Raw genomic sequence first — 26215 nt, 5'->3', positions numbered from 1 at the left:
ATGTGCAGAGGTGTTTTTTTCTGTTCTCAAACTGATCTCCCTGTTGGAGCTCAGTCTGGGGGGAGTTATTTTTTTTCTCCTTATCTTTCCTCATGTTGTGCATTTTCCATTGTTATACCTCTCTGACCTGTCTTCCCCATGTGATGTTTTTGTGTAATGTATGTATGGTCAGAGGGTAAGATGGCACTGCCATTGCGTGCAATTGGTCGGCAGCCTTAACATGAAATTTCCCACTCGTGGGACTAATAAAGGTATCTTAACTTAACTTAACTTAACCGGTTTTACAGTACACTGTAAAACCCAACAGTGCATCTTACTAAAAGAAGTAAGTTGTTCTTACTCAGTTCTGAAAAATAGTTAAAGTAACTTTCATGAAGTGTGTTAGGTAGACCAAAAAGTATACATATGATATAATAACTTTGTTGTAATAAGTACACATTATGTTTTTGTAACGTTTTAAGTACTGTTGCTTTAAACTGTTTAAGTTGTGCTAATTCATTTGTATTAGTCATCATCCACAGCCCCGCCCCCAGTGTTTTGCCTGGACTTGTCGGCCATGAGACAGGAGCCTCGTCAAGAGAGTGAAAAGTACAAGATAAAGTTATTTTTATGTTTTTTTGTTAATGCTTACTTCTAGCATACAAAACGTACATTTAACAGACTGCTTTGTTTTAGTTGTACTTCGTTGTAATTTATCAGACTACTTTGTTGTAGTAGCTCGTAACTTAGCTTGCCAGCACACAATTCCCGCCTAGCGCTGTATGGAGTCTGCCTTCACAATTTAAAAAATTAACGGTTGGTGGCTTGTTTCAATCAATAGTTGGTAAGTAGTCTAATTTTTGCAAACTGCATGCCACAAAACCTTTGGTAAAATCAGTGTTTAGGCTTTTCTGACTCTGACCTTTATCAAGTTCAAATGTAGCCTACTTTTGACACAGTGAAAATAGTAGAAAATTTATTTAGTGTTAATTTTAAGAGTTTAACGGACAAGTTCGCCTTCACAAACTTTGAATATGATGGTTAGTGGCATTTTAGTCGTGAAATAATTTACCTTTTCAAAGCTGCACTGCACCAAACCTAAACGTTTCTGACTCTGTACTTTCCAAGGGTTAGCCTATTGTGTACTTCACTTGTGTAAAATTGCTTTATTATTTTATGACGTATAGAGTAGTTGACCAACCTGAATTGAAAATGAACTGTAGTGCAAGAATAAATCTTACTGTTTTCCAAGCTTGTGTTATTCAGATTGACTGTTTTTAAGTGAAGTAAAAGTCTAAAAGTAAAAACTGTTCTGCTAGCTTTCTATCCTCATGGCTTTTGTGTTATTACAATCTGACGATTGAAGGAGCAGTAGCATGCCGAGAGATCATCCAGCACTGCACTAAAGACAACCAGTAAAGGTGATTTTAAAACGATTTGGTATCAAAATGTGGAATTGCAAGTTGTGTAGTTTGTCTAGTTTTTCTACTGCCATAAAAGTCATGTTGTTGAAGCATTATCGGCTCAACCATGGTCAGTACTCCACAATTTCACCCTTACCCTGTCTCTACAACACATGCATGTGTGCATTTAATACATTTAATTCATTAAAGATACACATGTCAACAATGCACACTCCCACGCAATGAAAAGACGGTTCTTATCTAGATTTGAATAATTATGGATTTTGTTGCTCTATGTGTAATTTTAAGCAGCCATTTATTGAAAGCCAAATGTTTATCCATCTGAGGGGGCATTTAAAACGAAAAGAAACTGTTCCATGTCCTTCCAAGAACTGCAATTTTAAAACCAATGTCTACTCAACCTTCAATGCCCACAAATGCAGAGACCACCAAAATTCAACAAGTTACGATGAAGGCATTGTGCAAAGTGTTATAAATGTAGAACAAAAAGATGACATGCAGCTTGATTCAATAGAGTCATCAGATGACAATCAAGTGGCATCCACCAGTGAAATCAGTGGAATTGAGGGTTTAGAAGAGCAGTTGCAATACAATCTGGCTGGATTTTTCTTGAAAATGCAGACCCTTCTCCATGTGTCCCAGAGAGCAACACAGGAGATTATTGAGCATATTGATCAGTTGTTTTTGTTATCACAACCTTTGGTTAGAAAATCAGTTGTAGATATACTGAAAAAGCACAACTGTACATATACGGACAAACTGGTGGATGAGATTTGTCAGGCAGTTTCTGATAGTAATGTTTTACATAAATGTGTCACATCTGAAGGACCACTATCTACAGCAAAGAGGAGGAAATCATATTATGAAGAAAATTTTCCATATGTCAAACCTGTGGAGTATTTAATTGAATCGTCAAAGCACACTTATATGTATGTGCCTATTCTCACATCTTTGCAATTGTTGTTGAAAAAAAATGATGTGCTTGAAGAAATTAAACAAGCACCCACACAGATTCCTGGACATTTCATGTCATTTTGTGATGGATCCTACTACCAGGAAAATGTTCTACTGTCACAAGAGGGACAGAAATTGTCAATGATACTTTATGTGGATGATTTTGATCACAAACCCACTTGGTACCTCAAAGAAAATACATAAAGTCTTTGCAGTTTATTGGACACTGGAAAACTTTCCAGTTAAATCTCGTTCTGCTCTACACTGCACTCAGCTTGCTCTGCTGTGCAATTCCAATGATGTACGCCAGTTTGGGTGTAAGGAAATGTTGTCACCACTCTTAAATGATCTGAAAACTCTTGAAGAAGTAGGTGCCTACATTGAGACTCTTGGTGAATGTCTTAAAGGCACTGTCTACTCTGTTGTGGCAGACAACCTTCTGCCCATGGACTTGCTGGTTTTAATGAGAGTTTCAGGTCTACATATTTCTGTAGGTTTTGTCATGCCACCCAAACAGAAATGCAAACAGAAAATGCTGTTACAGGGAATTATGTAATGAGAACAAAAGATGCTCATGATAATTATTGTGCAAGAGCTTCAGAATGATGACATTAAGGAAAACTATGGTGTTAAAAACACCTGTGTTCCTTCTAACCATCTCTCTTTCTTTCATCCTGTCACAGGCTTCCCACCTGACTTCCTACACGACCTGTTTGAAGGTGTCATTTCAGTGGAGTTGGCACATTGTTTAAAGGTTTGATTTCTAAGAGATATTTTAACTTAGAAGACTTAAACAGAGCAATTCTGCGCTTTCCATACCAACATTCTGACAAAGTTAATCGCCCTCATCCAATAACCTCAAATTTTGCCAGGCGAGGGACCATGGCCAGCACTCTTTCATGAGACACAGGTAAGTACAACTATGTATATAACATTGGCTGCTCATATAGTATGCTGTGTTTTGCTTATAATATTTTTGGAATTCTCTTCAGCTCTACTTTGAATTTCATCGGATCACCAATCAGAATCTGCCACATGTGTTTTATGCTGCGCTGGATGATTATGCTCCTGAACTGACTGGACTTTACAAAAAGAGGAAAACTGGACGGGTCGGTGAAAGGATGGAGCAGCTTTTGTTGGCATATGGAAAACAGGTATTTAAAAAATACTAATTATTATTCTGCTTGCTTGGCAGTTGCCATTGTTATGTTTATATATATATATATATATGTATATATATATGTATATATATATATGTGTGTGTGTGTGTGTGTGTGTGTGTGTGTATATATATATATATATATATAAAAACACCCAGCACGCCCCTGCGGGCGGTTTATCCTTCAAGCTCGGGTCCTCTACCAGAGGCCTGGGAGCTTGAGGGTCCTGCGCAGTATCTTAGCTGTTCCCAGGACTGCGCTCTACTGGACAGAGATCTCCGATGTTGTTCCCGGGAACTGCTGGAGCCACTCGCCTAGCTTGGGAGTCACCGCACCTAGTGCTCCGATTACCACGGGGACCACCGTTACCTTCACCCTCCACATCCTCTCGAGCTCTTCTCTGAGCCCTTATATATATATATTTATTTATTTATTTATTTTTTAGGACACAAACGACAAACGGCATCTATGCAACTAGAACAGCAGTTCTGGCCGGCCTACCAATGTACCTCAAGGAGGATTCTTCAGAGATTTTCAAAACATGCAAGGTACTTTGGTATTACAATAATTTGCACATTTGAATTTAAAAAAGGTTGAAAGGAGTTTATAAGTCATCTGGACTTGGGTTGAAAGTTGAAGACGTGAAGTTGAATGACTTATAAACTTCTTTCATCCTTGATTTGACTACCTGGATGAATGAAAAATGAACCTTCACTGTCAATTTAAAACATGTTATGATATATAGAATTTGAAAAACTGAAGAAAGGTGCCTGACCATTTGTATTTATGCTTTTAACAGAGATATTACAGATGAATAATTGTGCACTGTGTATTATATCTTAGGGTGAAATTGAGTTCTATGAAGCCACAATTGCTCTGGTTGCTGATGTCGATGAAGAGGAGGTGCCTGGAGGAGTTCCTTTCTCACCACGCCAAGTGTTCATAGAAATTGAAGATCAGGTTGTTATGACTCATCACTCATGGACTGATGCCCTGGTGTCTTTGTTTGGGCTAATCTATGCTCTGCATCTGAGCTATCCTAGGAAGTATACTGGCTTTTTTGAGTTCATTCAAGTAGTGTTGCTGAAGCTAGACGATGAGAGAAAGCAACTAAAACCAAAATTGCAGAGACTAAAAAATGAGCTTGTGTAGATGATGTTTGTTTTTCACTGGTCAGTATATTCGTGCTATTTCAGTTATCTGTGAATGGCTTCAATAGTTTTATTTGTTCAGGGTAATTAGATTTCTAAAAGGCAATGTGGAGAAAGCTAAGAATAAGGAGACAATCCATATTTGACATTTTGTTTGTGATTGAAAAAAAATCTTCACATAGTGTGTAATCTTAAGCTTATTTCTAAGAATATATTTTAGTTACATGGAAATCTTTTGCGAGATAACTGATAATTAGTCAATATGTACAGTATACTTTCATGCTTTATTTTTTAATTGAGTGATGAGTGCCAGTTCACTTGATTCGAGGTCTGGGCAAAACTGTTGCGAAGCCACAAATACCTTTGAGAATACTTTTTGTTAGTGACATCCTTAGTTCAGCTGTTTTCTATAGTTGCATTGCTGTAGTGCATGTGATTTCATTGTTATACTAAATGTTACTTAAAATTGTGATTGTTATGGCTCTAATTGCCTCTAGACTATTGTTTTTTATGATGTACACCTATGTATCAGGTCTACATTACTAAATTTGTGTTTTGTACATTTAATCGATTTTCAAAATGCTACAAAAAACATTCAAAATTCCCTAAAAGCGCAAGTTTTAAAATGCCTAATTATTTGTTATTTGATAATGGCTTTAGCAGTCATAGTTTATGACTGAAAGTATGGTTGTATTCATTCTGTATTTTCTCTGCGGTTAAAGTTAATAAAGACTGAATGGAAAGAATAATAGCTTGGTTTTGTGTTAATAGTACTTGAACCATTTGGTGCAATCGGTTTCCCCAATTGGATTAAGTTGTTTAAATACAACTATTTAAGTTAATTGAACTTAATTTGAATATGAGCATGTAACACTTTAAATAAGTTTGAATAAATGCAGCATCTTAGTACAAGAAATTTAATGGTTTAAGTTAAAACATACTAAATACAATGAGTAAATAAACATAATGCATTTGAGTTACATTATCATATTTGCTTTGGGTTCTTGGGACTCTAATAAAGTACTTAAATAACCCCAAACTGTTTAAGTTATAAAACTTGAATCAATTGGTGCAATCGGTTTCCCCAAATCATTTGAGTTAACTTAACTTGTCAGGTTTTACAGTGTATATACTGGTAAGTTTTCCATTTGTTTGGTAACAATATACACTGTTTGCTCCCATTTGTCCGCTAATTTGTGCTTCTCTCTCAGGCGGAGATTTCGAACCAAGACTCGGTCTCCCACATGTAGTGTGGATTCACGGATGATTTTGTCAAACCGTTTCTTGTTTTTGTCTGCTACTTTCTGGGAGTTTTTGATGGCTATTTCGTAGCTCTGTTCGAGGTAGCTTTTCAACTGCTTGACGTATTGAGAGTGAGTCAACTGTGGCTTGTTTGGTTGTGGCAAGCCAAAGGCAATATCAATGGGCAAGCGAGGCTGTCTACCAAACATTAACTCATAAGGCGAATAGCCTGTCACATCATTTTTTGTACAGTTATAAGCGTGAGTAAGTGGTTTTACGAAGTCACGCCAGTGATGTTTCTCGGTGTCTTTCAAGGTACCAAGCATACTGAGTAACGTGCAATTGTGTCGCTCAACAGGGTTGCCACGAGGATCATAAGGACTTGTTCGGACTTTGCGGATACCGAGCAGAGAGCACAGTTCTTTGATTGTACGCAATTCAAAGTCTCTCCCTTGATCGCTATGAAGTCGCTCTGGAAAGCCATAATAAACTAGGAAGTTCTCCCATAAGTTCTTTGCAACGGTGATGGCTTTCTGGTCTTTGGTTGGAATGGACACAGCATACTTTGTAAAATGATCCGTGATCACTAGGACATCTTTAGTATTTTTACTGTCGGGTTCTATTGAGAGGAAGTCCATGCAGACTAGCTCCATGGGCCTGGAAGTTTTAATATTTACCAGAGGAGCAGCCTTATCTGGCAGGGCTTTTCTACGGACACATCTCTCGCAAGCTTTCACTTTCTTTTCAACATCAATTGCCATTTTTGGCCAGTAGAAACGTGACCGAATGAGTTCCAGTGTGCGTTCGACCCCTAAATGCCCCATGTTGTCATGAAGATTAAGCATAACTGTAGGGCGTAAGGAATCAGGAAGGACTAACTGGTTGTTAGGTATCTAACATGGGTGTATCTGGGTAAGGCTAGGAGATTGTTATCATTGCCTTCTTCTTGAAGCATGTCTGGAATGGCAACTGAACAAGAGGGTTCAGTCTGATCCATGGCCATGTGTCTTTGACAGGCTGCCATCACGGTATCAGATTGAAGTTGGAGCTCGACATCTTTGACTGAGGACAAGAGATGGGATCTGAACTTATCAATGCGTTGACATTCCTCAATAAAAACTGGATCGTCTTCAGGTTTGTCATGTGGTTTCCTAGCTAGTCCAGCTGCATCAAGATTTTTTTCTCCCAGCTCTGTACTTAATGTCAAAGTTATAGGTGGACAATGCAGCCAACCAACGATAACTCGTGGCATCAAGCTTTGCTGTGGTCAGAAGGTAAGTCAATGGGTTATTGTCGGTGATGACTGTGAATGTGTTCCCATATAAATAGTCATGAAACTTGTCAGTTATGGTCCACTTTAAAGCTAGGAGCGGAGTACTTAGCTTCACTACGGGATAGACCACGACTTGCATAGGCTATAACCTGTGTGGTTCCATTCTGCACTTGATAAAGAGCTGCCCCAAGTCCGGTTGTACTGGCATCTGTGTGTACCAGGTAAGGTAGCTTTGCATCAGCATACCCAAGGACTGGTGAGGTGGTGAGTTTTTCAATAATAGTTTGAAACGATTTCTGGCACTCTGGTCCCCAACGATCACCAAAGGGCTCTTTGGGATTCAGATAATGTGGATCACTGGGTGGGTTTTTACAATGTTTTCGTCTCGGAGGATAGCCAGCTGTGAGGGAGGTGAGGGGCTTGACAATTTTTGAGTAATCTTTGACAAATCTCCTGTAATAACCGGTAAAACCTAAAAACGATCAGAGTTCTTTTAAGGTTTGGGGTCTCGGCCAAGTTTTGAGTGCTTCAGTTTTTTCGGGGTTAGGGCTAGGGTATGTTTGGAAGAAACGACATTTGTCGGGCGAGAGTTTCAGCCCGTACTCTCTGAGTCGCTCAAGAACATGAATGAGTCGGGTCTCATGATCTTCAAGGGAACTGGAAAAGACTATCAAATCATCCAAAAAGACTAACACTTCTTTCAGATTGATGTCTTTCATACACTTTTTCATAAGCCTTCGGAAAGTGCTCAGGGCCATACGATTAAATTCATAGAACCCAAAGGGGCACACGAAGGCTGTCTTTGGCTTATCCTTTTCACACATCTCGATTTGATAGTACCCTGACTTTAGGTCCATCACAGAGAACCACTGAGATCCCGCAAGACCAGAAAATGACTCCTTTAAGTTTGGCAGGGCATGTGTTATCGCGGATGGTCTGCAAGTTAAGCTTCCTAAAATCAATGCATAAACGCAGATCACCATTTTTTTGCGGACCACCACTATCGGTGATGAGAATAGAGATTCAGATTCTCTGATTATGCCTGCATCTAAGAGGGCTTGTAAATGCTTTTTAACTGCCTCGTAATCATGGGGACGAATTGGGCGAGGTCTCTGTTTGGAGGGGGTTTCGTCTTTTAAGTTGATGTGATGTTTTATATGTGTGGCGTGTCCAAAATCAAGATCATTGTGTGAGAAAACATCGGAGAAAGTGTTTAGCTTTTCAGTTAGCTTGTCTTTCCACTCTTCAGATAGTGGTGATTCACCACTGTCGAAACTGAGAAGGGGTCTTGAGTTTGAGGTCTGCTGCTGAGAGTTACACGTAGCAGACACCTTTTGGTCACCTTTCTCAGGCTCAGGACATGCCATGACACAGTCAGGGGCAACTAACTCAGCAATTACACAGTTAGTGGGCAATGTAATGTCATGGTTAGTCCCGTTTCTCAGCAACACAGGGACTTTATAAGGACCATGCTTTGGCAGAGATATAAGGCAACAATCTACAAACACACCACCAGGTAGAGAGCTATGCAATAATTGCGCACTGTTCAGGCTTAGCGTGGCTAGCATGCATAAAACCTTCCAGTAGTAGCTTTTGATTTGCAGGAAGGACTTCTTGGGTTCTACTTCAAAGTTTTACCAAGCCAATCTTGCCACTGTCAGTTTGTCTTTTTCTCAGTGCTAATGTCTTTAGCACTTGTTGGTACCCATAAGGGATTACTTTAAAGTCAGGTAAGGTGCTCTCACAAAGATGCTCATATAAGGGGTCAAGTGTATTTGTGCCAATTAGTAGAGTTGTGTCTGAGTTTGAACAAATGTCAGGGACAACTAAGGCGAGAGTAGATAGTTCAAGTTCTGACTGATCGAGATCTTTGGGGAACATGATTCCCGTCCCAATGTATCCCAAGTACTGTCTGACCATTCGCACCTTCAACCTCTAGGAGATCACTGATGGGTTTTATAGGATGATCAGGTAAGTGTTCTTGATAGAAGGATTGGGCAATAGTGGTTACTTAAGACCCTGAGTCGAGCAAGCAACTACATTCAACGCCATTGATAACCATTCTGGCTGTGCATTTTCTACCCACAAGTCTTTTGGGGAGTTTAGGCACTGAGTGAACGTTAGCTGTTTCACACTGGGCTTTCATTGTCTTTTCCTTGGTGGGACTTGGTTCAGATTTAGCACCCATCTGTCCTGCAACAGGGGCTCCTTCTTGTTTAAATTAAAGGACTCATCGACTGGTCTGGATATTTCCCATTTTCACTGCTTTTGTCTGAGGGCATTCCTTTTAGCGGCTACTAATGCTGGGTTGGCCTCATTACTACAGTTGTAAGCCATATGACCATCTTCCCCACACTTGAAACCGTATCCAGGTTTGGGTTTGGCTTACACTGCAGCAATTTGTGGTATCTGTTCCGGCTTTTCATGAGTTTTGGTACTTGTGTTCTTTTTTGCTTCCTTTTGAGGTTTCTTTGATCTTTTCTCTGTTTTGTCAGGTCTGAGCTGTGCGATTTGAGACCTGAGGTCAGCAATTTGCTTCTGGAGGTCAGGAGAATTGTTATCCATTTCATGCTCATAATCGTTCCTACCATGAGAGCATGTGGTGGGGGGCGGATTCACGGGCATCGGCAAAAAAACAAACAAAAAAAATTGCTCGTACTCATGCTGCCCCGACATCAGCCAGCGCATAATGGGAATGTCATAGGCACCGATCGGTTTTCTATCGCCCATTTGCTGGGAGTGAGGGCGCCCTCCGTTTGCGAGGTGTGCCTGCTGCTTGCGGCGCAGGGAGGAGAGGGCGGGACGGTGGGGGATTCTCTGGCTGGCTGGAGCAGCATCTAATAACCAACTCGCAAAATAAAACAATAAAAAAAAAAACCCAACAAACACGAAAACACGAGCCATTATGATACAGACTTATAATTTGCACCGATGTTTTTTCAAAATTCACGCGAAAAGTGAGCGCGAGAGCCCTCGGTGCTTGCTGCTGAAGTCAAAGTAAACTTTATTGTCATCTCCGCTATATACAGTCCAGTATATAGAGAGACGAGACAAGGCTCCGCTTACAGCAGTGAAAGTAAACGAACAACAAATATAAGAAGAGTAAGAAAATAAATACACATTTTAGGACTAGGGGTAAAGGGATCAATAACAATTTAAAATTAATAATTTACAGTTTGATGATCTCACACACAACCTGTCGACAGGGGAGGGGGGCCGGCTGCTTCCAGATAGAGCACATTTCATTCATAATGATGTAAATCCAATCCCATTATATATTCATGATTTGAATCCTGGGTTGTGTGAAATCCCAGAAATACACCTTAGACAAAGTGAATCTGTGAACTAAGGTGTAGGTCTATTAGGTTATATTGTGGCGATCCTCGAATTGGGGGATTTGTGTTCATACTGGAGTGCAAAATGAAAACCAATGGAAGATGGACAAGAAAAGTTCAAACCCATCAGGTGCTCAGTGCCCTGCTTCGGAGTTTGTACGTGTTTTGCAGTTTGTACATGCTTCGGAGTTTGTATGTGTTTTGTCTCTAGGGGCCACCGTAAATATACTTTTATTTATTCACACCACATAAAATGTAATAAATGAATCATAAAATACAAAAAACAACTATTTACATTTCAACTTTTAACTATTTAAATTTTCAGCTTTTTCCTTTTAAACAAATTTAAAGTAAAACAACACAAAACACTGCAAACCACAACACAATAATATATAAATTAAAATATGCAAAACAAAAAGAAGATACACATTCTCTGTCATATAGGCCTAGGATGATTTTTTGGGAGAGTGTTTTCCTGCTTGGAATTGCATACATAGGATTCACTGCATGAATAAACTTTCTAAATCTAAATTTATCATCCACAACCAAAAATAATTGTGGATGATTACTATACCTTTCTAATGTGACAATATTGTCTCTTGTTGTTGTAATTGGCTTTCTTTCTCTTTCGGCTTTGTCTCTAGGGGCCACCGTATATACTTATATATAAACATATATAAACAAAACCATGTTTTTTTACCTTAGTAATTCCTTTTGTGCATAGTTTTATATTGTTGTTGATAATAAATTGATTAAAGCAACAAAACAACCTGAAGAGCTGGTTGGGAGCCGAAAGAGCTGGCTGTTTTTAGTGAGCCAAACCAAAAGAGCCGGTTCTCTAAAAACAGCCGGAATTCCCATCACTAGTAGTTGGAGAAGTAGCTCCACAAAATGAGGCTTTTAACAATGTGCTCTACAATAACTCGTTGCACTTCAGGTGTGCTTAAAAGGTTGGTGGGAATCTGAGGGGTTTGTTTTATTTGGCCTCTGCAGGTGGATGAATATAGTTCAAGGCACTTACATGGTTGCTATTGGGTGTTAAAGGGGGAGAAGGTAGGGCCTCATCACTGTGGGGCACTGGCTCTTGTTCAGTGGAAGGCTCAGCTTTGTGGACATCTCCTCCCAATGACTCCCCAATTTTAGCTAGTTCATCCATGAAAAGGTCTTTAAAAGATCGGTTGCTTCGCGCTGCTACATCCTTAAGCTCTGAAAGGTTACAGTAGCTGGTGCGTTGGTTTCAATTCTATATGCACTGGCTAGGTCTTGAATGTGATAGACAACTTCTGGTTTCACAGTGCAAGGTCTGTCGTAAGGCAAATCCGGTCTTTCAGTGATGACGTGATTAATCCTGCTTCCGGGCCCAACGTATTCTGCATTTAATAAGGCTGTTGTATTTTTAACATGTTTTAATGCTTTGTATCTTGTTCTATTTAATCTCAACAAGCCCCTAAAATCAGTCAATGATCACTGTCGGCTTCTCTTGGTTTTTATTACCGCTAATTATTTTAAAGCTCGGTTTTTAAACCCTTACGATGTAACTACAGCGCAGCCCAAGCAGCAGTATATTAATGACTAACCTCGTTTTGTGGCGGGATTATCTCGGTGGGTCTCCTGACTGACGTTTGGTCCGTTTACAGCATCCTGCCATGCGATTGCATTTGCCCCTAACCTTTGGGAACCCTCACATTAACTTTTATTGAGTGGAAAGTTCGTTAGCGTTCGTCCTCCAGCTTTACTGTTTATGTTATGCTGGATGGAAGCTAGCGAGCTAACTCCCTGCTAACTTCTAACTCTGTTAAATGTCATAAATTCCGTTTTCCTGGATGCCTGAATGTTACATTTAATTGCTACACCTGGTAGAGCAGCAACACTGATCATTTTATTACAGATGAAAGAATTGAGACAGTTTTTAACTCTCAGTAATGCTGCAGTGATCATTTGACTTAGGGACCTGCAGCGGAGTTTGGGTCCAGACATGGCTAATGACGTCAGACTTAACAACCGGATATCTTTTCTCTAGTTCCTTAGCAGTAGCCTCATGTTGAAACTCCACAATAATCTGACCACCAGTTGGTAGCTTAATCTGCCTACTGACAGGACCGAAAGCTTTTACAAACTCAATTATTTCTTTATCAATGATTGTGTTAGTTAAACCACTGACCAAAGCAGCATTTTGAACTTTAACATTCTCTGTTTTCACAACTTCCATTGTTAGCACACGTAAAAGTACCAGTCGTTGAAAAACAAAAGTCATTTTGAAGCTCCGGGCACTCTTAAAGGTTTTATTAAATTTTAGGCGGGCTAACAACTCTGCAAACCCTCCTGGCTTGCCACTTTCTGTAGCCAAGTATAGGATAGGGTAGGAGAAGTTAAAGTGAAATGGAGAGAATGGGCCAATAGCTAGATTCGTAGGAGGAATAAAGTGAGTTGCGTGGAGAAAAATGACTGGAGCCACAGGTAAAATTGCTTTGAATCTTAAAATTTGAATTGAGTTTAAGATGACAACTTTGGAATTCTTTTTTTTTTTTTTTTTTTGTGTCCCGTTTGGATCTTTAGCCATCAGAATTGTTGTCTTAAGGCCAAGAAAGATGCCAAGCGGATTTATTTTACCAAGTGGATCATCATGGCTTTGCCATATTGGTCCATTTGATTGACCATTATTATAATTATGAATTTATTTTATTTTCAGTTGCTACAAATGGGACAGACATGATTGGGGGATAGGACAGGGAGAAAGAATGAAAGAAAGAGAGGGAGAGAAAGAAAACCAAAGGGGAGAAGAGACGGTGAGAAGGGGGGGAAGAAAGAAAAAAAGAAAAAAAAAAACGAAAAAAAAAAACACCTGGGTCACCTGTATGGAGAAAAAAAAACAGAAGAGAAAGCAAACAACAAAGAGCAACATAATAAAAAACACGGCACCATCACAATAAACTAGCTAGCAGTAGATATCAGTAGATACTAAATAATAAACGATATTGTGCAGCACGCAAGATAGACAGCGCACAATGTGCTTTGAGGCAGCAGCCAAGAAAGCTGTAGTCCGCGTCTGTGAATACCCGTGTGTACACCTGTGTGCATACCTGTGTGGATCAGCATGCTTGCATTCCAAAGGTTTCTCCATGTAACGATCTGCTAGGGAGTGTGGGGAGCCACAGCCCCGTCCTCCAGGGTATGAAGCAGGTATGGAGGAGATCAAAACTCCAGACATCCAGAGGCCCCCAGAACACAAGAGACCAAGGAAGACCAACAGAGGGGCAGCCGCGCCACTGTCCCAGTAAGAGCTGAGGAGAGTCCCAGATGAGGGCTCACTCAGCAGCCGCGGAGCAGAAGCCAGGGGGAGTTGCAGTGACGCGCCCGTGAGCTCCGCCGGCAGCCAGCTGTGCCTGAGTGACCGAGCCCCAGGCCGAGAGGCCGGGGGCACCCCACCTCCGAAGTGGCCCGAGCGAGCCCCAGGTTCCAGGCCCCGATAAGCGGCTGCCAAGGAGTGAGCCGGTGTGTACCCGGACGCCCACCCCCAGACACAAAGAACCACCAACGCACCGACAACTTTGGAATTCTACTAGAAACAGTCAATCATATTTGTCAAAGCTGAAGCAAGGGCAAACTACGCTAAATTAGCATTTTTAGCTAACAGCTACAATAAGAATAAAAGTTACTGTACGGCTATCATTTGTTAACTTGACGCTTGTTCTTATACATTTAATACATTTATTACAAATTTGAGAGTTTATCTGCTGGTCATTCGACATGACGAATGACTTCTGAAGTCTTAATGCAGCTCAAGATGCTGTAGATACCCGTGAGTAATACTTTCGGTCCGCTGGTAAAATGTAGTTCTATTAATCTGTGCTCGATTACTCTGGAACCGGAACCAGATGTAAGTCCCAAAAAACTGAATTTTGGAATTGAAATTGAATTGTAGAACTGAATAGTGATAAGTGAAACTGAAGTTATTCGAGAGCTACATTTTTAAAGGATAAAATACAGTTTCAAAGCAAATGAATTCATTTTCAAAATATAAAATTCAATTTCAATTTAGTGATGATCATTTTCAAACCAATAAGTTGAATTTAAAATTATGCTACTTCAAATTCAGTTTTACAATTCAGATTCAATGCGAGCAATTCAAATTTGAATTTAACTTATTTGAATTCTGTTTCTGATGGCACAAAGTTCTGCCCATACCATCACGGTTGTACAGTAACACAATACAACCTGCTTTATAACCACAATTACTGGTGGAAGGGTTAGTTCAGCCCTTTAACAGAACTGACAGCTTCATATGTTTATTAAATGATTCAGGGGTTTTTTTTTCAGGGTGGTACGGTGGTTAGCACTGTTGCCGCACAGCAAGAAGATCCTGAGTTCAATTCCACCATCAGGCTGGGGTCTTTCTGTGTCGTGTTTGTGTGGGTTCTCCCCGGGTACTCCGGCTTCCTCCCACAGTCAAAAGACATGCAGTTAGTGGGGATAGGTCAATCAATCAATCTAAATTGCCCATAGGTGTGAATGTGGGAGTGAATGTGAGTGCGAATGGTTGTTTGTGTGTTAGCCCTGTGACAGACTGGCGACCTGTACATGGTGTACCCTGCCTCTCGCCCTATTACAGTTGGAATTCAGTGCCCCGGGCAACCCTGAAAAGGATAATCGGAAGCGAATGGATGGCTGTATGGAAGTTTTTTTCACTCCTCATCTGCTGGTTTCCTGTCCTGTACCTCCAAAATACGTTTCCCATCAGCTGTAGCATAACCATAAAACCAGTGTGTGATCATAAGACACAAACACAGCTGATATCTTTTATCTTTTGGATATGGAGCGATGACGATATCCTTCTCGTCATGAGACTGTGTTATTGTTATTTTTGAGTGCGCATGCGCCAACCAGCGTGCAGCCTGTTACAGTCGCTCCTGCTTTTCTCTTAGTTTAGCTCTTTTTCTTACGTATTCTTTTTTTTTTTTTCTGACTTGTATTTTCATCCGTTTATTATCTCTTACTCAATCATGTGGATTGAGAGAGTTTTTGTTCTTCTGGTGGCCGTGGAACTGTTACTTTTATCAAGGAACGGGACCGCGGCACATCTCCTACACGCACGGACTGTTTACTCCAGAGATCAGCTGATCGCCCTGATGCCGGCCGGCTCGCTGGCCAGGCCCACAGAAGTACCAGCTGAAATTTGGAGGAAAACACATCGGGGATGCAGAGGTCAAGGACAGAAGAGAAGAAAAAAGGAGACGGTGAGACAGCGGAGGCTCGAAGCGAGGAGGAGGTATAAACCGTGTCTGCCGTCTATCGTGATGGGAAATGTGCGATCGTTGGCAAATAAAATCGACGAGCTCTCAGCACTGGTACGGAGTCAGAGGGAATACCGAGAGTGTAGCCTGATGTGTTTCACCGAATCATGGATGCACCAGGACATTCCCGATGAGAATGCTTCCGTGGAAGGCTTCCACACTGTTCGGGCGGACAGGGACAGCATCGCTAACGGTAAGCGGAAAGGAGGTGGGCTTGCTGTTTTAGTTAACAACCGGTGGTGTAACCCTGCCAACATAACAATCAAAGAAAGGATTTGTTGCCCGGACACTGAACTGTGTGCTGTTGGACTCAGGCCGTATTATTTACCCAGGGAATTCTCTCACGTCATCTTGGTGGCTGTTTATGTTCCTCCCTCTGCTAACCCCACAGCTGCATGTGACACTATCCACTCTGCCATAGCTCGGTTACAGACTCAGCACCCGAGTGCCTTTATTGTGATCTCGGGTGACTTCAACCATGTATCACTGGACAATACACTAACAACATTCAAACAATATGTGGACTGTCCCACCAGGGGAGAGAAAATTTTAGACTTACTGTATGCTAACGTCAAGGATGCATACAGCTCCTCCTCCCTCCCCCCACTTGGTAGGTCAGATCATAACCTGATTCACCTCACCCCCCGCTATGTGCCAATTGTGAGGAGGGAACCTGTGACCACCAGGACTGTTAGGAGGTGGTCAGAGGAGGCAATAGCGGAACTACAGGGCTGTTTTGAGGTGACCAACTGGGAAACACTCTGTGAGCCTCACGCCGAGGACATCAATGGGCTTACTGAGTGTATCACAGACTACATAACTTTCTGCACCGACTCCATTGTTCCAGCTCAGACTGTTCATTGTTACCCAAATAACAAGCCGTGGGTGACTAAGGACATCAAAGCCCTCCTCAACAACAAGAAGAGGGCTTTCAGAGGGGGCAACAAAGAGGAGGTGAGGAAGGTCCAGGTGTTACTAAAGGACAAGATCAGAGAGGCTAAGGACAATTACAGGAGGAAGCTGGAGTGGAAACTCCAGCAGAACAGCATGAGAGAGGTGTGGAGGGGCATGAAGACCATCACTGGATTCAGGCCAACCAACAGCAGGGGAGGTGAGAATAGAGCTAACGAGTTGAATCTGTTTTTCAATAGATTCGACACCAGTGTCTGCTCCCACCCCCACAACCTCACCTGTAGTCAGCCTGGAATCCAGAGCCACACCACTGTGTCAGCCTCTCTCTTCACATGGCGCTGTTGCCTCCTGTGAGATTCCTGACACCCCTCCCCCACCCATCACCTTCACTCAATACCAGGTTGAGATGCAAATGAGGAGACTTCACTCAGGCAAGTCTGCTGGACCAGACGGAGTGAGTCCCCTCGTCCTCAAGACCTGTGCCCCCCAGCTGTGTGGAGTCTTTCATAAACTGTTTATGCTGAGTCTGAGTCTGCAGAGGGTCCCAGTGATGTGGAAGACATCATGCCTCGTCCCTGTACCAAAGACGCCACGTCCCAGTGGCCCCCAGGATTACAGGCCCGTGGCACTGACCTCCCACATCATGAAGACCCTGGAAAGGCTCATCCTGGACCAGCTGCGACCCATAGTAAGACCACACCTGGATCCCCTTCAGTTCGCTTATCAGCCTCGTCTCGGAACTGAGGACGCCATCATCTACCTGCTCAATCGTGTCTACACCCATCTGGACCAGCCGGCGAGCACTGTGAGGGTCATGTTTTTTGACTTTTCTAGTGCTTTCAATACCATCAGGCCGACCCTCCTGGGTGATAAGTTAGCAGCGATGCAGGTGGATGCTTCTCTGGTGTCCTGGATTGTTGATTACCTGACAGGAAGACCACAATATGTACGTCTCCCACAGTGTGTGTCTGACAAGGTGATCAGCAACACAGGGGCACCACAAGGGACTGTCCTCTCCCCCTTCCTCTTCACCCTCTACACCACAGACTTCAGCCACTGCACAGAGACCTGCCATCTTCAGAAGTTTTCTGATGACTCTGCGGTGGTTGGATGCATCAGCAGGGATGATGAGACAGAGTACCGGGCTGTGGTCGACTCCTTTGTCACATGGTGTGAGCAGAATCATCTGCAGCTCAACGTGGCAAAGACCAAGGAACTGATCGTGGACTTCAGGAAGACCAGGAAACACTTGACCCCTGTTTCAATCCAGGGGGTCAGTGTTGACATTGTGGAGGACTATAAATACCTTGGAGTACACATTGACAATAAACTGGACTAGGCTAAAAACACCACAGCACTTTACAGGAAGGGCCAGAGTCGTCTCTATTTTTTGAGGCGACTGAGGTCCTTCAACATATGCCAGAAAATGCTCAGGATTTTCTACGAGTCTGTTGTGGCCAGTGCGATCCTCTATGCTGTTGCATGCTGGGGGAGCAGGCTGAGGGTCGCAGATGCCAACAGACTTAATAAACTAATCCGTAAGGCCAGCAATGTTGTGGGGATGGAGCTGGACTCCCTCAAGGTGGTGTCGGAGAGGCGGATGCTGTCCAAGATAAAGACAATGTTGGATAACACCTCCCACCCACTCCATGACATGCTGGTCAGTCACAGGAGCACGTTCAGTGAGAGACTGAGATTACCGAAAAGCACCACTGAACGACACAGGAAATCATTCCTGCTTGTGGCCATCTCCCTGTACAACGCATCCACTTAACACACTGTTTACTGCTACAACTACACATGTTTCTTTTCCAGCTATTTATTTATGAGTGACTTATGTATGTATGTATATATATGTATATATTGTACTATTCTTAGTTAGCGTATTGTCTGTCTTGTCTTAATGTTGGTTTATAATGGAGCACTGTAACAAAAAATAATTTCCCCCAGGGATCAATAAAGTATTCTGATTCTGATTCTGATTCTGAAACCAGATTTAATCATCACGATGAGTAAATGGAGAGGCTAGGGCCTGAATGGCGCAGTGATTCCCACAAAGCTTTTATTGTGGTAAAGCACTTTATTCACAACAGGAAATGACAAAGCAAACGGATGCACACACTTCCTGCTCAGCAGGAAGCTCACAGAAGTGTTTACAAGAGGAGCTCAGACATGTTTAAATATTCATATTAGAGCAGAGCACTCAGATAAAAATGTTTCTTCAATGATTCAATGATTCTGACATTGCTGTGATTACTTTTCTACTTTACAGTCTACATCTGTTACAGTTATTCTTCATTTTCAACAACATGGGAAGAACGTGTAATCTGATTGGTTGGCGTGCAAAGGCCCATGGAGGGCAAGATCTCCAAATCAAGACTTGAGGGAAACGTCGGTTGTCTTGTGACGTCGAGTTTTACATGTCGAACAGGAAGAAGCTTTTATCCAGAAAAAGTCAAAGCTGCAATCTGATTGGCTGACGAAGCTCACAAACATCAAGACATCATTTAAAACATGAATAAAAGTTGTGGATGTAAACAGCCTTCAAAGATCAAACACCTGGAATCATCCCACAAACCCCACCTTTAGCTTCAGACCTTTCTACCTGTCACAGCTTAGGTGCGTCCGGCTCGCAGGAAACAGGACGGGGACTTTAGGTGTTGCTCTGAGTCCCTGCAGAAGTTCCCAGCTGTGAGTTCCTTGCTCTGATCAAGTGGTCCTAAACATTTCACAAACGAATGCTGTACTGTTGAACTATCTAGAACCACTGCACCAGAGAGGACGAGCAGGCGGCGGTGTGGCGCTCTGAGCCGGCGTCTCCACCTTTTAAACAGCAGTGAGGAATGAAGGCGCAACCGGTCCGACCGGCAGGAGGAGGTTACCTGCCTGGACAGGTAATGACAAGGCAAGCTGCTTCATGTGAAAACACCCAGACGCTCCTGCTCCACCAGTTCGTTCACCTCCGAGTTTCATTCAAACTCTCTGAGCTTTATTTACAGGAAATCCGTTCCCGACACACTGAGGTTCTCGTTTAATGCCACCGACCAATTCAGACATGAGCCCAGGCCCACTCCGTGTCACATAACATGCTGACTCTCAAAGGTCAGAGGTCAGAGATGTGTGCTTACGCTCTATTATTTTTCAGTGAGGGGTCAAGCATCACTGCAATTTCATAACAGTACCTCCGTCCGTCCAGAGAAGCTCAGACGTCCGTCTCCCGGCCTCCTCCTCTGGGATCTCCTCCTGGTGAGGTGGTACCCAGGAGACTGTCAGCAGAGGGTCAAAGTTCAGTGTTTTTCTAACACAGACGGGTGAGTTCTCGTCCTGCAGGCGAAGGGAGCGCGCTGGCATCACGTTTGATGAATGTGCTGGACAGTTCGGGGGATTTATTCGGCGTTTACTCGTTTCACTCGCATCCTGCTCTCACAGCTGGTCACACGGGTGGGCAGGCAAGTGCAAGACCAGCATGTAAGTAAGAGCTGTTTCAGAGTCATCTGATCCAGGTGTGTCTCACCTGGCTGATGGTAAATGAGCTGATTCTGTTGTTTGAGAAGTGAGAGGTCTACGGTTTGATGCCCAGGCCAACGTGAGATCAATAAACAGGAAGCAGTTGTGATTGTTTGTCTTTGTTTGAAGGATTTATTCTGTTTATTTCAGTTTTTTTAATCTTTTCAGACATTTTTATTTCATTTTCTTTTGGCTGCTCAGGTTTGTGAAGTTAAAGTGTAATCAGCTGAGGCCTTCCCCTCTCATCCAGGTGAACAGGAAGTGAGGCAGCCTGCTGCTGGGCTGCATTCCTTCTCTTTGTCTCACCTGCTGATTATCAGCTGGATCGCACAGGTGAGTCACACCTGCTGGACCTGAGTATCAGCCAGGAAAACAGTTTTATCTCACCTGTGACCTATGAGCCAATCAGACAGCAGATCATCAGACCTGCTCATGACGTGCTGGAGGGGGAACAATAGGAATGACAGGAATGAAGCTTAGAGCAGCCGAAGCCGCCGGACTTCATTCTTCTGCAGGGCGTGAAGTCACCATGATGACAGGAAAGGAAAAGAAAACATGCCATCAGAACGAGAGGAAGCTCCGTGGAAACAGATCAATACACGAGCAATACTCCTGATCAGTGCTCCTTGAACCCTTGGAGCTCAGCTCAGCTCTCCTCCCTGAAACTCAGCAGTAAACATCACTGCAGACATATGTTCACCCATGAACCTGTTTCACAACTGATAAATTTCTTCCTTGTTTCCTTCATATAAAATCAGTAAACAGTTTCCACTGGAATACCGATACTGTATTGATCATGTGTTGCAGTGAGGCAGTTACAGGTGACCTCGGACGCTGTAACGTCTGATGTATATATCAAATCTGATGTATGTATCAAAATACATTTATATTAAATAACATGTGCAGTGAAACAGCAGCAGGAAGCTCTGATACACCTGACAGGTGTGTTCACCTGTGCCAGGACGCAGGAATGATCTGACCCTCCAGGGTCTGAGTAAATAACTGAACTATAGAGCTCTCCGGTACCTGCAGGTGAGACCTGCCACACCGACAGGTGGAGTGGGTGAATGGATGAATCTTAAAAGCATCATAGATTAGATTAAATCGTCTGCAGAAGAAGTACTCGAGTACTGTAATGCAGTCAGAGATGGGTCGAGTATCCAAAAATTGTACTCAAGTAAGAGTAGCATTACTTTAAAATATTATTACTCAAGTAAAAGTGAAAAGTAGTCTTCAAAAAAGTTACTCAAGTAACAGTAAAAAAGTATTTGGTGAAAAGACTACTCAAACAAAAATAAATAAATATACAAACTGAGATTTTTTACAACTCCTTTTTTGCGTTTACGTGTGGATGAGGACTATGTGAAACTGCAGAACAGATTTGCTCCACTATCAAAGGACCCTGGATCTATATCGGACAACCATCCATCTAAAAGTAGCGAAGTAAGGCCTGAAAATCCACGGGGAAAGCTAAAGGCTAGGCCTGAAACGCTGATTGTGGGTGACTCTGCCGTAAAGGATGTACAAAGCATGTGCGGTAAGAACACTAAAGTCCTCTGCTTTCCTAACGATATGGTCAACATCCTGAAGGAGAAAATTCTTCAAATTGCAGATGAATATCCAACTGTGACAAACATTGTCCTGCATACAGGGTCAAACGATGTGTCCAAACAACAATCGGAGGTTCTGAAACGGGACTTTATTGGATTATTAAACACTGTAAACTCTCTGAATGCAGCTGTATTCATCAGTGGGCCTGTACCGCCGGTCAGAGGAGGAGACGAGAGATTCAGCAGGTTGTTTACACTGAATAAATGGCTTATATCAGCATGTGCTGACCACTCAGTGCATTTTATCAACAACTTTAATATTTTTTGGGAACGCAGGCATCTGTTTAAAGCAAATGGATTTAATTTTAACAAGTCAGGGGTGAAACTGTTCACCTCCAACTTGTTTTATTCCATACGTCATCCATCTGTGCTTGGTGCCAAGGCTGAGATAAACGAGGAGTTATCTCATAAAGAGGAACAAACAGTACTCCAAGAACAGACAAAGCCCAGCAGAAACCTTGAGGAGGAGCTCCATCTGCCCCCACCCGGGAAGAGCCTCAGAAAGGAGAGACATCTGAGGCAAGAAGAGGCAAATAAGAGGGGTCCCCATTTGCCTCCAACTCTCTCAACAACACCAACGACCAGGACCAGGATCTTCCCCAGTCCCCCAAACCCCTGACAGGCCATCACCCTCCTCCCCCTCCCTTTCTCCCTCCTCCCCACACCTGAAATTCACTGAAGAGATGATGGAGCGGGTCAATGCTGGGCTCAGATCTACCCCCTGGCCCAATCCCTCTTTGTCCCCCATAAACCCCCCACCAAAGCAGCCAAAGGTTCGCCACCGAGCCCCACCCTCAACAGAGCAATCGAAGTCACATTGCCCAGCCTTGTCCCCCTTAGTTCCTCCTTACCACCTTCATGCTTTGTCTCCGCAGTCTGATGTGTGATGTGTGGAGGGTCCGGGCTGCGAGGATTATGGCAGTGGTGACTTTTCCCAGGAGAAGCTGGGACCCTGTTTACTAGAAGGTTTTAAAATCTCTGTACTTTTAGGTGACAGAAGGAGACATGTGGCCTGGTCAAAACACAGAGAGCTGCACTCTAAAAGATCTTTAAATATAGTAAACATACCTTATGTGCCACAGACTGCTCCCAAACACGAGGGGACAAGTAATACCTCTAAAACACTTAAGTTGGCTTTATTAAACGTTAGATCTTTAGCTGGGAAAACATTTTTAATTAATGATTAATCACTGAGCACAGCCTTGATTTTATGTTTTTAACTGAAACTTGGTTGGACCAAAGTAACAGTGGAGCTGTTCTCATCGAGACGACCCCTCCTAACTACAGTTTTATCAGTGAGGCCAGAGTGAGCAGGAGAGGAGGAGGGGTTGCTGTCTTATTTAATGAATCATTTCAATGTAAGCAGCTATCTCCTGGAAGTTTTCAGTCTTTTGAATATGTGGCTTTACAGCTGAAGGCCCCATCCAAAGTTGTGTTTCTTAATGTTTACAGGCCTCCCAAATACTGCACAGACTTTTTTAATGACCTCAGTGAACTGCTGTCTGTGATCTGTGTTGATTTCGACTGTGTAATTATTGTTGGGGATTTTAACATCCATGTGGACAACCCTCAGGACAAAGGGACTAAAGACCTGAGTAACACTCTGGGCAACTTTGGGCTGACTCAGCATGTAACAGAGGCCACACATAATAGAGGACACACTCTTGACCTACTGATCTCCAAGAGCCTGAGCATTTCAAACATTACTGTGTCTGATGTGGGCTTATCTGATCATTACTGTGTTTTCTTTGAAAGTAAAATCTCAGCCCACACAAATATATCAACAGCAGTGATCACAAAACGGTGTATAACTGAAGACAGTAGTGAGATCTTTAACCACATCTTCCCATTAACACCTGACCTGTCCAAAGGTTCAGTCAATGAGCTCGTCAATAACTTTAATGCAAAAATGTTAAATGTAATGGATACTATTGCCCCCATTAAGGTGAAGGTTATCTCTGGAAGGAAAAAGTCTCCATGGAGAAACTCCACACTAGTGAAAAATGAAAAAAGAGAGTGTAGGAAAGCTGAGCGCAGATGGAGAAAAACAAACCTCCAGGTTCATTATGACATCCATAAAGAGAAACTTCACAATTATAATTTACAACTGAGGAGTGCAAGAAGGTCCTACTTCTCTGACATCATCACTAAAAACAGCCATAATGCTCGGGTCTTATTTTCTACAGTTGACAGGCTAACAAACCCTCCTGTGCCAGTGGCAGCTGAACTTCATTCAGCCATGGCCTGCAATGACTTTGCCAAATTCTTCACAGACAAAATCCAAAAGATTAGACAAGCAGTTGGTACATCAACAGCAGATCCAGGATATGTACTGTGTCCATCGAAAAACTGTTTAAACACCATCAAACAGTTTCACCCGATTAACAGCAAAGACCTGGAGGACATCTTAGGTCAACTGAACTCCTCCTCTTGCTGTTTAGATGTCCTGCCAACAAGTTTTTTCAAAAAGGTCTCAAAGACTTTAGAGTCAGACCTGTTACAGATCGTCAACTTTTCCTTAATGTCAGGTGTGTTTCCAGAACCACTAAAAACTACTGTAATCAAACCTATACTGAAAAAGGACAATCTTGACAAGACACAAATGAAAAACTACAGGCCGATCTCAAATCTCCCATTTTTAAGTAAGATCATTGAAAAAGCAGTTTCTCAACAGCTCAGTTACTTCTTAAAACAGAATAACTGCTACGATGCCTTCCAGTCAGGTTTTAGACAGAACCACAGCACTGAAACCGCTCTGACAAAAGTGTTTAATGACATATGTCTGAACACAGACAGTGGAAAAATGTCAGTCCTAGTTTTACTGGATCTCAGTGCAGCATTTGATACAGTTGACCACAACATATTACTCAAACGACTGGAGAACTGGGCAGGTCTTTCAGGAACTGTACTAAACTGGTTCAAAACATACTTAGAAAACAGGAAATACTTTGTATCAATAGGTAACTTCACATCCGAGCAGACAAGTATCACGTGTGGAGTTCCCCAAGGTTCCATCTTGGGACCCCCTCTGTTTAACATTTACATGCTCCCACTGGCACAGATTATAAAGAACAACAAAATAAACTACCACAGCTATGCAGATGACACACAAATATATATCACAATGTCACCAGGAGACCGAGGCCCTGTACAGGCTCTTGGTAAATGCATTGAGGAAATTAATGACTGGTTGTGCCACAATTTTCTCCAACTAAACAAAAACAAAACTGAAGTAATAGTCTTTGGCGCCAAAGAAAAACGATTACAGGTCACCAGAGAACTTCAATCTATACATCTAAAAACCACAAACCAGACGAGAAATTTGGGTGTAGTGATGGATGCAGACCTAAACTTAGAAAAACACATTAAGACAATAACAAAATCAGCTTACTATCACCTCAAGAATATTTCAAGGATAAAAGATCTTATGTCTCAACAGGACCTGGAAAAACTAGTCCATGCATTCATTTTTAGTAGGCTTGATTACTGTAACAGCATCTTTACAGGTCTACCTAAAAAATCAGTCAGACAACTACAGCTCATTCAGAACTCTGCTGCTCGAGTCCTCACTAAGACCAAAAAAGTGGACCACATCAGTCCAGCTCTGAGGTCTTTACACTGGCTGCCTGTCCGTCAGAGGATAGACTTTAAAGTTCTGATGCTGGCCTATAAAGCTCTGAATGGTTTAGGACCAAAATACATCAGTGACCTCCTAACCCAGTATGAACCTTCCAGATCCCTCAGGTCATCTGGATCCGGTCTTTTATCAGTTCCCAGAGTCAGAACCAGACACGGAGAAGCTGCATTCAGCTTTTATGCTCCTTATATCTGGAACAAACTCCCAGAAAGCCTCAGATCAGCTGAAACACTCAGTTTATTTAAATCCAGGTTGAAGACTCACCTATTCTCAGCTGCATTTGAATAAAGGACCAAATCCACACTCTTAAGCTTAAATTTCAAAACTTACACTAACTACTGATCTTCTCTATTTCTGATTTTATCTGTTTTGATTTTATATACTGTTTTGTTTGTTTGTTAATTAGTTAAGCTTAAATTTCAAAACTTACATTAACTACTGATTTTATCTACTGTTCTGATTTTATCTGTTTTGATTTTATATACTGTTTTGTTTGTTTGTTTGTTTGTTAAGTGGGTTTAGAGCTCTGGGTAGCTCCCCAGCTGGGTCTAGACTGGGTCTAGAGAGTATTTTAAATTCAGGGAATTTAAAATAGAAAGTAGCTCGTCCACAGAAGGACTGGTAGCTCCCCTTACGATAAGGGTTCAGATCGCGCGAACAGGTGTGGGATTAGAGCTCTGGGTAGCTCCCAAACTGGGTCTAGACTGGGTCTAGAGAGTATTTTAAATTCAGGGAATTTA

The 26215-nt window shown here is 42.3% G+C and overlaps 1 long non-coding RNA gene across 1 annotated transcript; it reads left to right on the top strand.

Annotated features, from left to right (window-relative positions):
* The first annotated feature begins 421 nt into the window (after positions 1 to 421).
* On the top strand, positions 422 to 3578 carry LOC120725485. The gene is made up of 4 exons (XR_005694118.1): positions 422 to 1400; positions 3041 to 3111; positions 3230 to 3267; positions 3350 to 3578. It is a non-coding gene; the product is annotated as an uncharacterized LOC120725485 (long non-coding RNA).
* The last annotated feature ends 22637 nt before the right edge of the window (positions 3579 to 26215 follow it).

The sequence above is a fragment of the Simochromis diagramma genome, unplaced genomic scaffold (genome assembly GCF_900408965.1).
Source record: "Simochromis diagramma unplaced genomic scaffold, fSimDia1.1 OVJJ01000802.1, whole genome shotgun sequence".
In the NCBI taxonomy this organism is placed as follows: domain Eukaryota; kingdom Metazoa; phylum Chordata; class Actinopteri; order Cichliformes; family Cichlidae; genus Simochromis; species Simochromis diagramma.
The sequence above is the reverse complement of the archived record's forward strand: the minus strand, read 5'-3'. Positions and strand labels throughout refer to the sequence as shown.